Source organism: Amblyomma maculatum, unplaced genomic scaffold, assembly GCF_055883805.1.
Source record: "Amblyomma maculatum isolate TAMU_Amacu unplaced genomic scaffold, ASM5588380v1 scaffold_39, whole genome shotgun sequence".
NCBI lineage: Eukaryota > Metazoa > Arthropoda > Arachnida > Ixodida > Ixodidae > Amblyomma > Amblyomma maculatum.
In genome coordinates, this window is record NW_028146764.1 from 627,733 (window position 1) to 648,008 (window position 20,276).

The following is a 20,276-nucleotide window of genomic DNA, read 5'->3' on the forward strand; positions in this document are numbered from 1 at the left end:
ATGTGTTTCGACTCCTAAAGAAGCTCTTAAAACAGTAGAAAACATCGCTAAAGGTTTAGAATAGCGTTTTTTGTCAACACTTCCCAAATCCCCTATATTTGTAGGCCCAGTATATACGGTTAAGGATGTCCCTAAAATTACATTTTCTCAGCTTCATTCGATTGTAATGCCGTTGCCAACTGCGCCTGGCCCTGATGGAGTAACGTCAAAAATGTTAAAGATCCTCTTTGAGGTGTCTCCAAATTCCTTGTTAGAATTGGTAACTTACTCAATTATTCATTCTTGGATACCTGGCGACTGGAAACTAGTCAAAGTGATTCCTTTACGGAAACATAATGGTGGTGGCTATACTTTGGAAAATATCAGACCAATATCTTTAACATCAAACTTGGTAAAATTAATAGAAAGGGTCGTACTCAGACGGGTTGCCGAGTTTGTCGAACAAAACCATATTCTTAGTCCCTGTCAAATCGGATTCCGAGCAAAATTTTCAATAAGGGATGCACATACCGACCTTGAGAGTCGACTTCTTGCGCGGCGCAAAAAAATGCATGCTGCATTGGTGACTCTCGATATAGAGAAGGCTTATGGTAGTGTAGAGCCCCAAATTTTATTGCACAGATTAGAATCTCTACATTTTCCACAATACTTAATTGATTATATATCTACATTCCTACAAAACAGACAATTTTACTGTTCATTGAATGGAGTGCATTCTGACAAATATCAACAAACCACAGGTGTCCCTGAAGGGGCAGTTCTCTCGCCCGTGCTCTTTAACATTTTAATGAGTTCAATTCCAACTCATCAGGAGGTTCGCACGTATGTCTATGCGGATGACATCGCATTCTTTACGGCTGCACCTGACATTCAATCCCTCAACAAGCACCTGCAATCGTACCTAAGCTCCCTTCAAAATTGCTTATGTGACTTAAGATTTACATTAAACGTTAAAAAGTGCGCGTTCCTTGTTTTCCAAATTCATGATCCGGTAAATCTCACTAAAATTTAAGCAGGAAATGATTCCTCAAGTTAAGTCTGAAATATCTAGGGGTGATTTACGATGACGATCTGGCATGGAGGGATCACATTGAACATGTTGCAGCGAAGGGGACACGTGCTGTGGGTATGTTGCGCAGGTTAAGCAATCCAAAGTCTGGGATGCGGCGAGACGCACTTTTAATGATTTATGTTATGTGTGTCCGCCCAATTATAGAATTTATATCTGTGTTATTTTCTGCTTCACCTGCTTACAAAATTCGTCCGCTTGTTATTTTAAAGCGGGAAGCGCTTAGATTATGCCTTGGCCTCCCCAAATTTGTGGCTAATAATGTATTATACCTTGAAGCCCGAATACCACCGTTGTTAACTAGATTACAATTCTTGACTCTCCAGACGCATCTAAAAATATATGAATCACAATTCCACCGCTCCATATCAATTTTTTGTTGCGAGCCAGACTCCTTTTTTGGAGTCGGATGGCCTCGGTTTCATACCCCGCAGGTAATTCTAGTGCAAAACCTGTTACAAGCTTTGCACGTAGTCCTTTCTAATATCCTTCCAACAAAAGTAAGTGCATCGTCGGTTCAAATTGTCTATGATGACATGTTCCCAAATAATGCAAAACACTTATCACCTCACATTTTAAATGGATTATTGGAAGATCATTTACAAAGTCTTCCCGTTAACATAACGATAGCAACGGATGCTTCTCAATTTAATGAAAAAGCCGGCGTGGGAATATACTGTCCGCTTTTAGACGGCTTTTTCAGTCCGTCTTCCGGATTTTACTCCAATTTTCCAGGCGGAGTTGCTGGCGGTGGTGCTTACTCTGCGCAAACTAGACCCAACATACTCAACAGTGGCTGTAATTATAGACTGTTATTCCTTGTGCTTGTCGCTTTCTTCGAATATGGATGCGCCAATTTAAAAAACCTTTCTTTCATTGCTCCCCTCACATTTGAGCCTCATACATATAGTGTGGGTACCAGGACAGAGCAATGTGACAGCCAATGAGGTTGCTGACAGACTAGCTAAAGATTCTCTGAACGGCCCTGTATTGCCCATCCTCCCGGCAACAGCGTACATAACAGCAGCACGATTTCGGCGGCGTGCCTTATTAAGCACGCAGTCTGGATCTGTTTTATCATCAGATGACTACCTGCATCTCAAGTATTCCTGGAATAGGAAATCATGTCAATCAAGGCAGACTGAGGTCTCTCTAACCAGGCTACGCTGTCGTATTCCGCCCCTAAATTTCTATATGCAGAGGTCTGGTTTGGCGCTTTCTTCTGTCTGCGCATTCTGCGGGGAACCGGAAATAATAGATCATTTCTTGATATTTTGCCGCCGTTGTACCATGATGAGAAAACGGTATTTAGAGAAGCCGTTACAACAGCTGGGTCTTAATTTGAGCAGCCAAATTTTATTATCGCTCGGTGCCACCATGCTTGGGTACAGCCACAGGCATGTTTTTACCGCCATTCAAAACTTCTTAATAGAAACAAAACGTCTACTTTGCTAAAATGCTTTGAAGTTTTAATCTGTACATATAAATCTTACTATTCTCCTACTGCGTGCGTTACATTTTGGTTTATCATATTTACATTTTCTTCTCTATTCCCTAGCATTTTTTATTTTTTTTTTTTGCGATGTAGTTAAACATCTCAATATCTAATATCTCTGCACCCCAATTCTGGGCCGACCCCCTGGGTGGGTACGGGCCATCACTTTAGAGGAGAACAACAACGACAACAAACACGTTCGAGCAGTGTCGGCTGGTGCCTGCGGAAAACGTCTGTTGTTTGAAAGCCTTGTCTTCCATGTCCGCCCTCTGCTCCAAGCTGAAATGCCCCTTAACAATATTTTCAATTTCAATGGCCACTTTGACGCGCATGACACTACAGTGCCATGCACAGCACGGTATCAATATCACTCGTATATAAAAGGAAAACCGCTCCACGTTTGGTTCTTACCTTTATGGTTATGAAATACAAGTAGAAAGCACTTCTGTTCCTCATCCCAGAATACCATTCTGTATGACACTTCAGGCTGTGTACCTAGAACATTTAAGAAATCGTTCAACTCGCGTTTTTCAGTGACCTTCAGGAAACCTCTCGCCAAATGTATACGAAAAACCCAGCATGCGTGTGGCATGGTAACGTCATCCCCAAGGATGATGTTACCGTACCATACTTCCCGATGATGGAAGTGATAGCGGCAGCACTTAAAACCAGATTAGGGCATTTGATTTCAAGTCACGTTGTACTGCTCTATCAGATAATGGCGTCGTTCAGATCTTTAGTAGGCAGATGTATACACGTTTAGCAACCACTCCAATGCGCTGCTTTTGCTGCATAGTTTTGACATGACGGCCATTTCGTGGCCGCGTTGTGCATCTTCATTGCACCGCATTTCAATGCGGTAACAGTCTCAGCTGCTTAAGCTGAGCAATTAAGCACGATGAAACTAGACTTTGGATTCGAAGTGCGAAAAATATCCTACGAGACTAGTTATATAGCATAGAACGGCTCGCCTCTATCATTAACGTGCAATGCTTGCGAACATTTCATGCGGTAATCAACTATAGAAAACTGGAGAGGTATAATTCATTATGATGGTTGTAACGTTGTGTAGAGTAGGAAGAGAGATTGCTTTATTTTTCTTACAGAATCAAAAAATTATTACAGCTTCAAAGCTTCGAACAGTTTATATTTAAAGATCGAAATAAAAAAATTTTAGACCACTATAAATTAACGAATTCTAGTCATTGTAATTTTTGAGCGTTTCCTATTCCCTGCTACAAAAAACCGGTGCAAATTAGGCGCTTTCGTGGCGTTCAATGACTCGACAAGTCTCTTTTTTTCAAAATTGTGAGGTGCACTTAAGCACCGGCTTTAATGGTATACAGCGACAGATCACTGGAATTATACAAAGCACCTCTTATCCAAGCCTTGTGTACCTGCCTTGTGTACTTGCTTGAGTAACTTAGGTGTAGCGCGCCAGATTCATAATACAATGAAACTCGCGAGTTAGAAGCACTTCTAAACGTTTTCATATCATGTGGCCTCATTAGGTCGTAAAAACTCTCGAAGGATCAGTTCTCGGCCATGCCAGTTAGAAGCTATCACCTACAAGCACCAAGCCTATGATCCAGCGCTCAAGATTCCGACACCTACATCTCATATCATAAGCACAATAAAAATGCTAAAGCAGGAGGACCAAGTATGCTATACTATTTAGTGACTCATGCATACATCTTCCAGTCTGTAGTGCGTTGAATATTACGCGCGCTTCGTTTATTTATGGCATTTATTTACGAATATGTCCTACCAAATGTTCCTTAGTTAATGAAGTGAGCTTCAGTTCGTGGTATTTTTACAAATGAATAAATATTGCTGGCTACATACCAACCTCGGCTAGAAATACATTTTGAGGACACTGAATAAACTCCAAGCTCTACGAGAGTGCTTGCCTTACACCGCCCGGTTCCAGGATAAAATTCATCAAAATATTTGTTACATATGCTGTAGCTCTCTATACATTGCAATACTATATATATGTATTGTGAAAGAAGGCCAGGTCGAGACGCCAAAGTCGTGACGGCAAGGCAAGGTACGCCGTGTCAGCGTTTTAATCTGATGGCGAACCCAGGAACGGGACGATGACGATGGTATGTACAAAAGAAAGAAGATTATGGTATGTACAAATGAAAGATCCGTGGAAGGCTCACACAATATATATATATATATATATATATATATAAGCAGATCAATTGAGGGGAAATGAGGGCGCTCGTTATAATACATGCAGGAAAGAAGCCAACAGTCGGCGAGGCCAAGGAAAGCGTTGGGGATGGTACTTTGTGTTTTTTTTATGTTTACTTGGATAATCACAGAAATTAGTAATGTAATCTGTTTAGGGAAAAGATAAATAAACACGAAGTAGAAGAAAAAACAACGTGCCGATGGTGGGAACCGAACCCACGACCTCCGAATATCGCGTCCTGCGCACTTACAACTGAGCTACATTGGCCGCTTTCCCCCCTGCTACTTGCTAGGGTATTTATGTTGTCTGTATACGAACCTTGAGAGTGTTCACCAGCGCCACCCTCAGCCATAGCGGCGGACGTGGAACGTCCTTTGTTACCGCCAGCGTCCCGTAGAACGTGTTCAAGAGCGAGGGCGAAAGCTCTGCTAGAACCCTCTTACGCTACCTATGGCTTCAAGGCTGCCAGAACCAAGACCCCCATAAGCTACAAGCAGATCAACTGAGGTGAAATGAGGGTGCTCGTTGTAATACATGAAGGAAAGCAGCCAACAGTCGGCGAGGCCAAGGAAAGCGTTGGGGATGGTACTTTGTCTTTTTTTTAATGTTTACATGGATAATCACAGAAATTAGTAATGTAATCTGTTTAGGGGAAAGATAACTAAACACGAAGTAGAAGAAAAAACAATGTGACGATGGTGGGAACCGAACCCACGACCTCCGAATATCGCGTCCTGTGCTCTTCCAACTGAGCTACATCGGCCGCTGTGCCTCCTGCTGCTTGCTAGGGTATTTATGTTGTCTGCATACGAACCTTGAGAGAGTTCACCAGCGTCACCCTCAGCCATAGCGGCGGACGTGGAACGTCCGTCGTTACCGCCAGCGTCACGAAGAACGTGTTCAAGAGCTAGGGCGAAAGCTTTGCTAGAACTTTCTTACGCTACCTATGGCTTCGAGACTGCCAGAACCGAGACAACCGTAAGATACAAGCAGATCAATTGAGGGGAAATGAGGGTGCTCGTTATAATACATGAAGGAAAGAAGCCAACAGTCGGCGAGGCCAAGGAAAGCGTTGCGGATGGTACTTTGTCTTTTTTTTAATGTTTACTTGGATAATCACAGAAATTAGTAATGTAATCTGTTTAGGGGAAAGATAATTAAACACAGTTCAATTCAGTCGTGTCGTGTCCGACTCTTCGTGACCCTATGGGCCATGTCACGCCACGCTTTCCGGTCTCTCACTATCTTTCTAACATCACATAACTTCATCTGCAGTGCCTCGAGGATGCCATCTAACCATCGCGTTCGCTGCCTAACCCTTCTCCGGCGACTCTCAACCTTTCCCAACATCAAATCTTTCTCCAGCGACTCCTCTCTTCTCATCAGATGACCAAAGTAGCACAGCTTTAACTTAAGAATTTGACCCTCCAATGAGCAGTCAGGGTTTATTGTCGACAATACCGACTGATTTGATCTGGCAGTCCAAGGAACTCTCAAGCGCCTTCGCCAGCACCACAATTCAAACGCGTCAATTCTTCGACGGTCAGCCTTTTTCACAGTCCAACTCTCGCATCCATACATCACAACTGGAAAAACCATAGCACGAGTTATTCGGATCTTGGTTGGCAAACTAATGTCTCTGCTCTTTACTAGGCGGTCAAGGCTAACCATTGCTCTCTTTCCCAGAAGCAGGCGTCTCCTAATTTCATGGCTGCAGTCTCCTTCCGAGGTAATCTTGGAGCCCAAGGAGATAAAATCTGTCACAGCTTCTACTTTTTGTCCATTAATGCTCCAGGACTTGATAGAGCAAGACGCCATAATCTTTGTCTTTTTAATGTTCAGTTTGAGCCAAAAACCTCTCACTCTCTTCTTGTAGGCGCATCAAAAGTCTCTTGAGTTCCACTTCACTTTCTGCCATTAAAGTGGTATCATCCGCATATCTAAGGTTGTTGATACGTTGTTCAGCAATCTTCGCTCCAGCTGAAGACTCGTCCAGATCGGCCTTCCTCATGATGCACTCGGCATATAGGTTAAATAGGCAGGGCGACAGTATGCAGCCTTGCCTCACTCCTTTCTCAATTGAAAACCACTCAGTAAGACCATGCCCAGTTCTGACTGTGGCCTCTTGTGCTTCATACAGGTTCCTGAGGAGACAGATGAGGTGAATTGGAACTCCCATCTCTTGAAGAGCTGGCCACAATCTGCTGTGATCTACGCAGTCAAACGCTTTCGCATAATCAATAAAGCAGGAGTAAACTGGTTTCTGGAACTCTTGCTTTTTCCATGATCCAGCGAAGGTTGGCAATTTGGTCTCTAGTTCCTCTGCCCTTGCGAAACCCAGCTTGCACGTCCGGAAGCTCCCGATCCACATACTGGTTCAGCCTTCCTTGGAGGATTTTCAACATCACCTTGCTAGCATGCGAAATAAGCGCGATCGTGCGGTAGTTGGAACAATCTTTGGCACTGCCTTTCTTTGGAATGGGGATGTAAACTGACCTCCTCCTATCCTGTGGCCACTGCAGGGTTGACCAAATCTTCTGACGTAATGTATGCAGAATGTTAACAGCGTCATGGTTGAGGTTTTGAAGCAACTCAGCTGGAATGCCATCAATTACGCTAGCTTTGTTCTTAGCAAGGCTGGCTAAGGCCCATTCAACTTCCCTCTTCAGGATGCCCGGCTCGAGATCAGTAATCACAACCGTCTTATGTTGGGTTTGCACATTCGGATCCTTCTTGTACAGTTCTTCTGTGTATTCCTACCACCTCTTCTTTATCTCAGAGGCTGCGGTGAGGTCCTTGCCTCGTTTGTCCTTTATCACACCCAGCTTAGCACTGAAGCTTCCTTTGATATCTTTGATTGTCTTATGCAGAGCTCTTGTGTTCCTTAATTGGCTGTTGTCCTCAACTGCTTGGCACTGTATGTTCAGAAAGGCATTCTTCTCTCTCCTTGCCATTTTCTGAAAATCCGCATTGAGAACCTTCTATCTTTCTTTTTCCCCCATAACTTTTGCCATCCTCCTTTCCTCAGCTATTTGCAAAGCCTTTTCAGATAACCAGTTTGCTTCCTTGCATTTCTTTTGCTTTGGAACTACCTTAGTAGCAACTTCTTGTATTATATCACGAACATCAGTCCACATCTCTTCGGGCTCTCTGTCTTCTAGATCTAATTCTTGAAATCGATTCCTTACTTCCACAGCATATTCTAATGGAATTTGATCCAGATCATACCTGAAAGGCCTTCTAGTTTTCTGCGCTTTCCTCAATCGAAGCTTCATTTTCTCAACAAGAAGCTGATGATCGGTGCCACAATCAGCCCCAGGCCTTGTTTTTACTGCTTGTATAGCGCTTCTCCATCTCTGCCGGCAAAGAATATAATCGATCTGATTCCTGTACAGACCGTCCGGTGAAGTTCATATGTACAGGCGCCTCTTGTGCTGTTGAAAATAAGTATTCGCTATGGTCAGGTTGTTTTCGTGACAAAACTCTACTAGCCTCTACCCAGCTTCATTTGGCTCGCCAAGACCGAACTTGCCTATAATTTTGGATATTTCTTCACTCCCGACCTTAGCATTCCAGTCTCCTATGAAAAAAACGACGTCTGATGGTGGGGTGCGGTCTAAAAGGCATTGTAGGTCCGCATAAAATATCTCAACGTCAGCTTCTTCAGCAGTAGTGGTCGGTGCGTAGACTTGGATAACTGTTATGTTGAAAGGTTGACCTTGGATCCGAAGTGAAATCATTCGGTCGTTTTTGGGGTTGTACCCTAGCACTGCTTTACCCATTCTTCTGTTTACTATGAGAGCGACCCCATTCCTTCTCTTGGATTCGTGCCCACAATAAAAGACATAATGGTCGCCGGAGTTAAATTCTCCCATTCCGGTCCACTTGAGCTCGCTGATACATAAGATATCAGTGTTGAATCTGTACATTTAATTAAACACAAAGTAGAACAAAAAACAACGTGCCGATGGTCGGAACCGAACCCACGACTTCCGAGTATCGCGTCCGGTGCTCTTCCAACTGAGCTACTTCGGCCGCTGTCCCCCCTGCTACTTGCTTGGGTATTTATGTTTTCTGTATACGAACCTTGAGAGTGTTCACCAGCGCCCCCCTCAGCCATAGCGGCGGACGTGGAACGTCCTTTGTTACCGCCAGCGTCACGTAGAACGTGTTCAAGAGCGAGGGCGAAAGCTGTGCTAGAACCCTCTTATGCTACCTATGGCTTCAAGACTGCCAGTACCGAGACCCCCGCAAGCTACAAGCAGATCAATTGAGGGGAAATGAGGGTGCTCGTTATAATACATGAAGGAAAGAAGCCAACAGTCGGCGAGGCCAAGGAAAGCGTTGGGGATGGTACTTTGTCTTTTTTTAAATGTTTACTTGGATAATTTACAGAAATTAGTAAGTAATCTGTTTAGGGGAAACATAATGAAACACAAAGTAGAAGAAAAAGCAACATGCCGATGGTGGGAACCGAACTAACGACCTCCTAATATCGCGTCAGGTGCTCTTCCAACTGAGCTACATTTTTTTATTGCCTACTCAGACATACATCGCTACACAACAAAAGTGAAAGAACACTTGAGAAGAATGTACATAGCGTCGGTATGGGCTAAAACTTCCAGCCAAACCTTGACTGATGTAAATGGGCTAAAAACTCTTCATGTGCCTAAGGGACTCAATTCTCGATACCCATTCGGGCACCGGGTGCACATTCTTGTGGGTTGCCACGAACGCCGCAACGGATTCGCAGAAGTACTGGCGTGCCGGCCTTGCATCAATGTCGACGTGTCGCGCTGCCATGCAGGCTTTCCATATACAGTGGAATCCCATCAGCATTACTGCGTCGAAAAGGATGCCTTCATCATTATCCACAGCTAGGAAACGAATTCCTCGGGGGTCTAGTGGCAGGTCTTTTTTCAGTATTCTTTGCAGTATGTCCCAAACGAACACGCCACCCAAACACTCCAAGAAGACGTGCTCGACGCTTTCGGCCTTTCTGCATAAAAAACAATGCACACCCCAGGGAACGTACAGTCCCTTTTCCTCCATCCAGGTTTTTACCTCTAAGGTTCCGGTGTGGAGCCTAAAGAAAAAGGACTTTGCGGCTGGAGCCACATGCAATCTCTTTACGCGCTTGAAAACGTCGCTACCGGGATTGGCTCTGTACATGGTGCGATACAGAGATACAGGAAAAACTGCGTCTGCAATGTCCTTGTACAACTTTTTGCGCTTTACTACAGCTAAATAATCGCGTGAGAATCGCGCACTTAAGAAATTACAGGCCGCCGCGGCCTCCTTGAGAAAACCAACAAAACGCGCTGCTTTCGTATTCGGTAGAAACAACAAAATCGAGTAGGAGTTTGCTTAATCTGATCTGTAACACAGTGCGTAGAAAAGTGTCCTTCACGTCTCGAAGGAAGCAGAAACGATTAACTACCTGCCGAAGGAATAAATGCGACAAGCCAAGGCCTCCATTACCAACACTACGGAAGAGGTTTGTACGGCTTGTCCTCTCCCATACTGACCCCCACACAAAGACAGCGAATATACTGAGCTACTTCGGCCGCTGTTCCCCCTGCTACTTGCTTGGGTATTTATGTTGTCTGCATACGAACCTTGAGAGAGTTCACCAGCGTCACCAGCGTCATCCAAAACGCGGGGTTAATTGATCGCAATGAAATATTTGGGGAAGACCGGCCGGCAGCACAAAATGAACACCGCTCAAACCTGGTCTTAACTTTCGCAAACAACCTTCCGAACATTAACAAAATACTAAAAAAGAACACTTTAACATCATCGAACAAAGTGATCGCCTCTCCAAAATTTTTTCTGTGGTTCCGCGGGTTACATACAGACGACCAAAAAAATTACAAAATTATGTAGTACACTCTACTATCGATAAAGCAGATATTGTGGGTTGTATGCCGTGCGGAAAAAATAGGTGTCAAGTTTGCAAACACATGCAAACAACGGCCACGGCAAAGAGCACACACTCTGATTTTAAACACTCCATCCGCGGAAATTTGAATTGTGACCCCAGGAACGTGGTATATATGCTCGAGTGTGGCGAGCGTCAAATGCAATACATAGGGCAGACCGAGAACCCCTTCCGAATTCGTTTCAACAACCATCGCGCACACACCAAATCTCTCCCCCACCTTCCCCTGTCCAAACACCTGCAACATAAAAGTCACAAATTCGACAAACTTAGTTTTCCTGCTCCAGAGCGGCTTCCATAGCAACCGCGAACGGGAACAGCGAGAATCGTACTTTATATTTAAATTTAATGCCCTGCATGCTGGTATTAATGAGAGCCCTGGTATTCGTTCTCAACTTCAAAGTTCAGTTACCCCCTAAATTCCTTCCTCAAACACACCCAAAATATCCAAGTCAAGCTTACTGCAGGTGGCCCAAAGGAATGTCAGCCTCCCCCACCATACACACAATGAAGGTCACACAATTCCTGCTTTTGTCGCCTGGGGTCATACCTATTACTGTGCTTCCTTCCATGTGCCGTTTTTTTTTTCCCCACCTGCACTTTCTTCCACTCCCCGCCTGCCCCTGCTTTTTACCCCACCCATCACTACAATGCCATTGTACTCTGCGCACCTGTCTCTCTTTCCACTCTTTGCATATAAAACCTACTCCCATTGCTTGCATTCACACTCCTGATGAAGGCCAGCTTCTGGTCGAAACGTCGAGTCTAATAAAATGTTTCTTTAAATGAAGCGTACCCTTCGCTCTATAATTTTTTAAGCGGCCAAGTACGTTAAATGTTCTCGCATCCATATATATATATATATATATATATATATATATATATATATATATATATATATATATATATATATATATATAGGTACGCGATATTCGGAGGTCGTCCGGTTCGGTTCCCACCATCGGCACGTTGTTTTTTCTTCTACTTCGTGTTTAATTATCTTTCCCCTAAACAGATTACATTACTAATATCTGTGAGTATTCAAGTAAACGTTAAAAAAAGACACAAAGTACCATCCCCAATGCTTTCCTTGGCCTCGCCGACTGTTGCTTCTTTCCTTCACACACACACACACACACACACACACACACACACACACACACACACACACACACACACACACACACACACACACACACACGCACACACACACACACACACACACACACACACACACACACACACACACACACACACACACACACACACACACACACACACACACACACACACACACACACACACACACACACACACACATATATATATATATATATATATAAATATTGCAGCGTACCTCTCTAAAAAGAGGACAAAGAAGAACAGAGGACAAAGAGGGCGAAACTGAGTGTAGCGCGTGGAACTGTTCCATCAGTGATCGCTGCCTTGCACTCGTTACGTTTTCTGGTGGAGGTGCTGGGTGCGATTTCCCTTTTTGCTGAGTGCAACCCCTCAAGGGCAACCGAGAGCCACTGCGGATTTGACACCGATCCATCGCAGTTGCAGCCGCCGCCTTCGAGGTCAGTCGCCAGAGTTCGGGCCTCTTTCCTGTACGCCTGTGGCCAACATGCATAGATCCAACACGAACATTGCTGCTAACGGAGAGTCTTCACCCCAGTTCGTCGTCCTCCAGTCTCGAACGCCACCGTCCTTCCATGGCGAGCTTTATGAGGACGCTGAAGACTGGCTGGACCAATTCGAATAAGTCGCCAATTACAACGGCTGGGATCAGCGAAGGAAACTCTATAATGTCTACTTTGCTCTCGAAGATTCAGCGCGGACGTGGTTCGTGAACCACGAGACGGCAGTATCAACATGGGACCTCTTTCGCTGTTGGCGACCTACACCGCCAAAGAGAGCGTGCGGAGTCGGCGCTGAAATCTCGTATCCAAGCCCCAAACGAGAGCATTGGAATATTCTACGAGGACATGATCCGCCTTTTTAGGCGTTCTGATCCAAATATGTCAGAGGAGAAGAAAGTGCGCCACCTATTGCGCGGGGTGAAGCAAGAACTATTTGCTGCGCTTGAGCGCAATCCACTTGGCACGGCATCAGAGTTTCTAGCGGAGGCCACCACGATAGAACAAACACTTCGACACAGGGCTCACCACTATAACCGTAACGTGTCCGCCATGTCACCGATCATCTACACTTCCGGCTTCAACGGTTCTGATGATGCCCTCAGGGAGCTTAATCGATCTGTGGTCAGAGAAGAGATGAGACATATTCAGCTACGGGTCTAACATCGTCGTCGAGGCTTCCATCACTCACGGAGGTCGTTCGTCAAGAAGTTAGACAAGCCGTCCCGGAACCGTCTGTGTCTGGTGTCCAGCCACCGCCACCGAGTGTGCCAACGTACGCGGCCGTGCTTCAGCAGCATAACCTCTGTGATCCTCCAAGAGGGAACCCCACTGTGCCGCATCCAAACCAACACCATAGTGACTACGGCTTTCCCAGAGCCAGAGTGAACCCCCCTAATCTTGATCCAAGCACACGCCATCCTCCTCTTCTAGCCGAGGCACGATTTCGAAGGACTGACGTCTGGCATGCTCCTGGCAATCAGCCTCTTTGTTACCACTGTGATGAGGCCGGTCACATGTTAAGGTTCTGTCCATACCGCCGCGCCGGACTTCTTGGCTTCCATCCGCGTGCACGATGCCCCCGTAGTGGTGAACGACCACCCGAAATCGAGGAGTACCTGTCGACGCATACGAATCCTCCGGACGTCCCACAATATGGGTCCCGCGTCATTACCTCTTCCCGTTATCGTTCTCCAAGTCCACGGCCCTCTACATACCGCACCAGCCGCTCGACAAGCCCCGCTCCCCGAGGCTTCGGGAAAACTAGAAACAGCGACCTGCGGAGGTGAGGCCGCTGACGAGCGAAGTGCTGAACATCCTCCATCAAGTTTAGTACAAGATAACGGCTATCAGACGGCGACATGTAACGATGATCCTGAGTGCGCAGTTTGGGACATACCGGTTTCTATCGACGATTGTCTCAATACAGCTTTAGTTGATACGGGGGCGGACTTTCAGTTATGAGCAGTGGGTTAGCCAGGAAATTGAAGAAAGGTTTAACCGAGAGGACTGGGCCTCAGATCCGCACTACAGGGGGACACCTTATTACCCCGGCTGGAAGATGCGGTGCGAGAGTTGGAATTGACGGATGTGTTTATGTTTGCGACTTCGTTGTACTTAGCCACTGTTCGCGAGACGTCATACTCGGCTTGGACATCTTACAGGGTAATGGTGCAATAATTAATTTGCAAGAATCACGAGTGACATTTTCGCCGAGCCAAGCCATTGCGAGATCTAGCGTCGACGGTTCATCAACGTCCGCTTTATGTATTACATCTGCTGACGTCACGGTCCCGCCACGGTGCAGCATTGTCTTGGTAGAAAGCGACTAACCATGCGACCGAGACGTACTGGCAGAGACGAACGTGGGCTTGCTTCTTGAGAAAGGGATCTGCGCTGTAAGAGCACTTGTGCGCTTACAGGACGGTTGTACGAAGCTCTGAATTACGAATTTCGGGACCGAGTTTCAGCACATTGCGAAAGGAACGGCCATCGCGTATGTTGCCGACTTTATTGAGCCAGGGAACATCTGTACTCTGGCGCCGCCGTCGCCAGCCAGATGTAATGCATCCGACATTCTATCAACTGTGGACATTAATGCCAATCTGTCGGTTGTTGAGCGGCGGTGACTCCTAGACCTCCTTCAGGAATTTGCTGGATGCTTTGCAACGTCTTCGAAAGTTGGGCGTACCCCAGTAGCCAAACACCGCATCATGGTTGACGCGGAGACCAAGCCGATTTCCCAAGACCCATACCGAGTGTCGTCAACGGAACGAGAGCCTATTCGAAGACAAGTGCAGGGAATGCTTACCGATGACGTGGTACAGCCGTCTACCAACCCCTCGGCTTCGCCTGTAGTGTTGGTGAAGAAAAAAGACAACACCTTGCGTTTTTGCGTCGATTATCGTAAGTTAAATCAGGTAACGAAATGGGACGTATACCAGCTCCCACGTGTTACGACGCATTGGACCGGTTACCGAATGCTAAATATTAATCGTTGCTTGACCTCACGAATGGCTACTGGCAGATAGAAGTGGACGAAAGGGACAGAAAGGAAACAGCGTTCGTCACCCCCGACGGCCTTTATGAATTTAAAGTGCTTCCTTTCGGTCTCTGTTCTGCACCAGCAACCTTCCAGCGAATGATGATGGACGCCGTTCTCTCTGGGCTGAAGTGGCAAACGTGCTTAGTGTATCTCGACGAGGTCATCATTTTCGCGGCTAGTTTTGAGGAGCACCTTGACCGACTGCGAATGGTACTACAGGCACTGCGTTCAGCCCAACTGACGATAAAACCACAGAAATGCCATTTCGGATTCCAGGAGCTACGCTTTCTTGGCCATGTTATTATTTCTGAGGGCGTGAAACCAGATCCCGACAAGACTGCAGCTGTGAAAAAATTTCCGCGCCCAACCGACAAAAAGTCCGTTAGAAGGTTTTTGGGGCTTTGTGCCTATTACAGGCGTTTCGTAAAGAATTTTTCAGTGATTTCCGAGCCTCTTACGCGTTTTAACCGAGACAATGTTCCTTTTGCGTGGCAAGATGATCAAGAGGATGCTTTCAACGATTTGCGCCGGCGACTGCAGGCCGCTCCTATACTTGCCCTTTTGACGATAATGCCGCTACGGATATCCATACCGATGCCAGTAATTTTGGACTCGGTGCCGTTCAGATTCAGTGGCAAAATGGCACTGGGAAAGTTATCGCTTACGCAAGTCACTCTATTTCAAAAGCAGAGACAAACTACTCAACCACGGAAAAGGAATATCTCGCGGTAGTTTTGGCCATAACTAAGTTCCGACCCTATATTTACGGCCGACCTTTTAGGGCTGTGAGCGACCGCCATTCGTTATGCTGGCTAGCCAACCTCAAAGACCCCTGTGGACGGCTTTCAAGGTGGAGCCTCCGTCGCCAAGAATACGCCATTACGGTTGTATACAAGAGCAGCCGTAAGCACCGCGACGCCGATTGCTTGTCTAGTGCACCAGTTGATGCTGCCGTTCCCGACCGAGAAGACGATGACTTCCCGTTTCTTGCTGTCGTCACGACCACCGACATAGCCCAACGTCAACGGGCTGATCCCGGTTTACGCCCGCTTATTGAGCATCTCGAAGGCCTTGATGTTGCTGTCCCAAGTGCTTTCGCACGGGTTTTATCCTCCTACAGCATTCGCAATGGCATCCTATATAAGAGAAACTTTCAGCACAACAACGAAACCTTTATTTTCGTTGTGCCGTCCGACCTCAGGCCAGAAATCTTGCACGCATGCCACGATAAGCCTTCGGCTGGACATTTAGGCGTCACGCGAACATTACCACGCATTCGACAAAAGTACTATTACCCCTAAGTTGCTGCCTTCAGTCCAGCACTACGTGAGAACATGCAGAGATTGCCAGCGGCGAAAGACACCTCCGCTGAAGCCTGCAGGGCTCCTTCAGCCGATACCTCCGCCAACAGCCCCTTTCCAGCAAGTGGGTATGGATCTTCTGGGCCCTTTCCCAACGTCCGCACCAGGGCACAGATGAATAGTAGTGGCGAAGGACTACTTAACGCGTTACGCCGAGACACAGGTACTTTCCCGTGCAACGGCTGCAGAAGTAGCACCAGTTTTTTCTTAAGACCATCGTACTGCGCCACGGTGCCCCATCGGTTATTATCACTGACCGCGGTACAGCCTTTACGGCTGAACTAATGCAGGCTTCCTTCAGTCTTACCCGTACAAGTCATCGTAGGACTACTGCTTACCATCCGCAAACAAACGGACTGACTGAACGCCTCAATAGAACGCTTGCAGACATGAATTTCATGTACGTCGACGTTGAGTATCGCACGTGGGATGAAGTCCTTCCGTATGCAACTTTTGCATACAATACGGCTGAACAGGAGACGACGCGTCTTGCGCCATTCCAGCTAGTCTACGGTCGTCCCTTTACCACAATGTTGGACGCTCTGCTACCCATAAGTCATGGCGACGATGTCACCGACGCCTATGCAGACGTCGACATATTTCTACAGCGGGCCGCAGAAGAGCGCCTGCTCCCACGATGCCGTATTCAAAAACAACAACATCGCGATGCCAGTCGGTACAACCTCCGACACCGAGACGTTCACTACCAACCTGGCGATCTTGTATGGGTGTGGACACCAGTGCGCCGTCGAGGACTCTCCGAGAAACTACTTCGCCGTTACTTTGGGCCATACGAGATCATTCGGCGTCTTAGTAACGTGACTTACGAAATTGTTGCTCGGAGCCACCGACCTTCAACACGGCGGCGCTCAAGTGCTGAAACTGTTCATGTAGTGCGGATGAAACCGTATTATGAGAGGCAGTGATCTTTTGCGCATGTGCAGCTTTGTGTTCCCTGCTTCTCCTGTGTGCATAATCTGAGGACATTCCCAGCGTCGAGTCGCCGCTTTAGAAGAGGGGGGTAATGCCTCGTGCCTCTCTGAAAAAGAGGACAAAGAAGAACAGAGGACAAAGAGGACAAAACTGAGTGTAGCGCGTGGAACTGTTCCGATCAGTGATCGCTGCCTTGTACTTGTTACAATATATATATATATATATATATATATATATATATATATATATATATATATATATATATATATATATTTAGCCCCCCTTTGGGATGGCGCAGGGATTACGGGCGCTCGACTACTGTTCCCAGGGACGCGGAATCGAATCCCGGCCTCGGCGGCCACTTTTCGATGGAGGCGAAAAGCCCGTGTGCGGTACGATGTCCGTGCACGTTAAAGTATCTCAGGTGGCCGAAATTTCCGGAGCCCTCCACTACGACGTCTCTCGTAGCCTGAGTCGCTTTGGGACGTTAAACCCCATAAACCGAACAACACACACACACACACACACACACACACACACACACACACACACACACACACACACACACACACACACACACACACATATATATATATATATATATATATATATATATTATATATATATATATATATATATATATATATATATATATATATATATATATATATATATATATTGTAGTGTAGCAATCTTTGTCTTTATAGCCGCTGCCTTGCTGATTCGCCACGCCTGACTCTCCGCTGCGAGTTCCACCTGAGCGGCTATACCCATTTGAATAAATACATCCCTACAATTGGTGCAGGAGGTGCTGGGTACGTTCAAATCCACCCTGGAACTCAGAAGCCGCACATTGCCCTCTGCTTCCACCATACCGGACGAGACCACCTCGACATCGCCGCCCATACCAACCACGGTACTCTGTTCTGGCGTTCTACGGCAGTGTGATCCATGCCTCTTCAGTGCCACGGCTAATCAAGACGTCGACGACTGGTTGTCGGCGTATGAACGTGTCAGCAGTTACAAAGATGGGGCGACACTATCAAGCTAAGTCAAGCTAAGTAACGTAATCGTTTACCTGACCGACGTGGCGAATCTCTTGTTTCGCAACCATGAGGCAGACCTGCCATCTTGGTCTGCATTTAAGAAGAATTTTGAGGAAATGTTCGGCCGTCCTGCAGTTCGCAAGCTCCGAGCAGAAGAACGCTTGCGTGAGCGCACTCAGCATGCCGAAGAGTCATTAACAAGTTATATACAGGACATCGTTGACCTGTGCAAACGTGTCATCCCACTAATGTCCGAAGCGGCTAAGATTGGACACATATTGAAAGGTATCTCCGAGGAGGCGTGTCAGATGCTCTGGGTGAAAAATCCTGCTTTCGTCAGTGACGTGCCAGAGCTACGACGAGCTTCGAAAGCAGCGCGCTTCTACCGTGCGATCCGGTGCTAGTGACGACACCATCTCTCTACACTAGCAATAGGAGGTTCTACTTCATCAGAGGACAGCCCTTTGATTCAACAGATCAAAGCATTCGTTCGCGAAGAGGTCACCTGCCAGCTATCCCTGGTCCCTCAATTACAAGACACTGGTCGCCTTGTTCCTCACATGGCTCCATCCTTGGCCCGTATCATATAGCGTGTCGTGCAAGACCATATCGCTGATGTCCTTCCGACCAGCCCCGTGCTCCCGCCCAGCCCTGTGCAGGCGCAAGTAACGGCACCATTGATGTACGCCCAAGTTACAGCCAGGCCGCTAATGCCAACCTCACCTGTTTCCTGCCAGCCCGCCCCTTCCACCCATCCTTCACCTTTGCCTGGGTCGGCATTCCATGTCCCTATTCCAAGGGTAAGGCAACGCCCTACGAACCCTTGGTGCACCGCGGACAACCGGCCAATCTGCTACTCTTGCGGGCTACCGGGCCATGCAGCCCGTCTTTGCTGCCAATGCCTTCCACCTTCTCGCCCTGACTCCTGACTCGTACGACGTCGGCCAACCCTCGCCGAGAACTCAACCCTGTTCCGACTTCGTTTCTCGGGACAATCAAACATATACCTCTCGCCGATCATCTTCCCTTCGTCGCCGTTCACCATCACCGCTTCCCCGACGTTCTACCAGCGCTGTTAAGGGAAACTAACAGTCGCAGTTCCCGGGGCAAGAACTGCGCTTGGTTCGAACACTTCAAGTCCTCCGTCTTCTCCCGCTAACGTAATACAAGTGTTCGTCGACGGTGTCGCAATACTCACTCTTATTGACACAGGCGCTGCCGTATCCGTCATCAGTAAATCTCTTTGCCGTAGTCTTCGTAAGGTGATCACCGCACTACCCGACTTTTCGCTTCGCACCGCTCCATCCCAACGCATTCATCCCTCAGCAGCGTGCACGGCCCGTGTTCTCATCGAAGACGTCTTATACACCATCGAGTTTATTGTACTGGCTCACTGCTCACACATCATCCTGGCCTACTATTTCCTTTCAACTCATCGTGCCGTTATTGACTGCGCCCGCGCGGAAGTTTCCTTTTTTCCTGTGTGTGATACTGTCTTGTGTGAAGTCCCTACCCGGTCTGCAAAACTCCTTGTCGTCAATGACACAGACATTCTTCCATTTTCTGCTGCCCTCGTTCCACTATCCTGTGAAAGTGTTACTACTTCGACTGTCTTCTTCACACCGTCGGATGCCGCTTCACGCCATCCGTGCCTCCTGCTTTCATTTGCTGTTCTCAAGTTCGAAGAAGGTCTTAGTGCAATGTATGTACCGAATTCATTTTCGTACCCATCCGTCCTGCTACGGGGCGAGTGTCTCGGTCGTGTTGAAGAACTTGACCCCCGCGCGTAAATACTCTTTCTGCCACGCCTACTTCATTGGACGTTAATGTTATCAGCTCTTGCGATATAGCGACCCCTTCGACATCCCCCGATGACCTTCAACAAGCTATTGACGCAGATCTTCCACCCGCGCAACGCGATCAACTTTCTGCCCTTCTACAGAGCTTCACTTCTGCCTTCGACCTTCCTTATACTGCTCTGGGTCGCACGTCTGTCGTTACGCACACAATCGACACTGGTACAAACGCACCTTTACGACAGTG

At 47.0% G+C, this 20,276-nt stretch overlaps 1 long non-coding RNA gene across 1 annotated transcript in view; it reads right to left on the reverse strand.

Annotated features, from left to right (window-relative positions):
* The window catches only part of LOC146170822 (uncharacterized), a 111,742-nt gene that overhangs the window by 28,057 nt on the left and 63,409 nt on the right, over positions 1-20,276 (reverse strand). Inside the window, exon 5 of the long non-coding RNA XR_014703103.1 lies at positions 2,976-3,059. This is a non-coding gene — a long non-coding RNA (uncharacterized LOC146170822). The remainder of the gene's footprint in view (positions 1-2,975; positions 3,060-20,276) is intronic.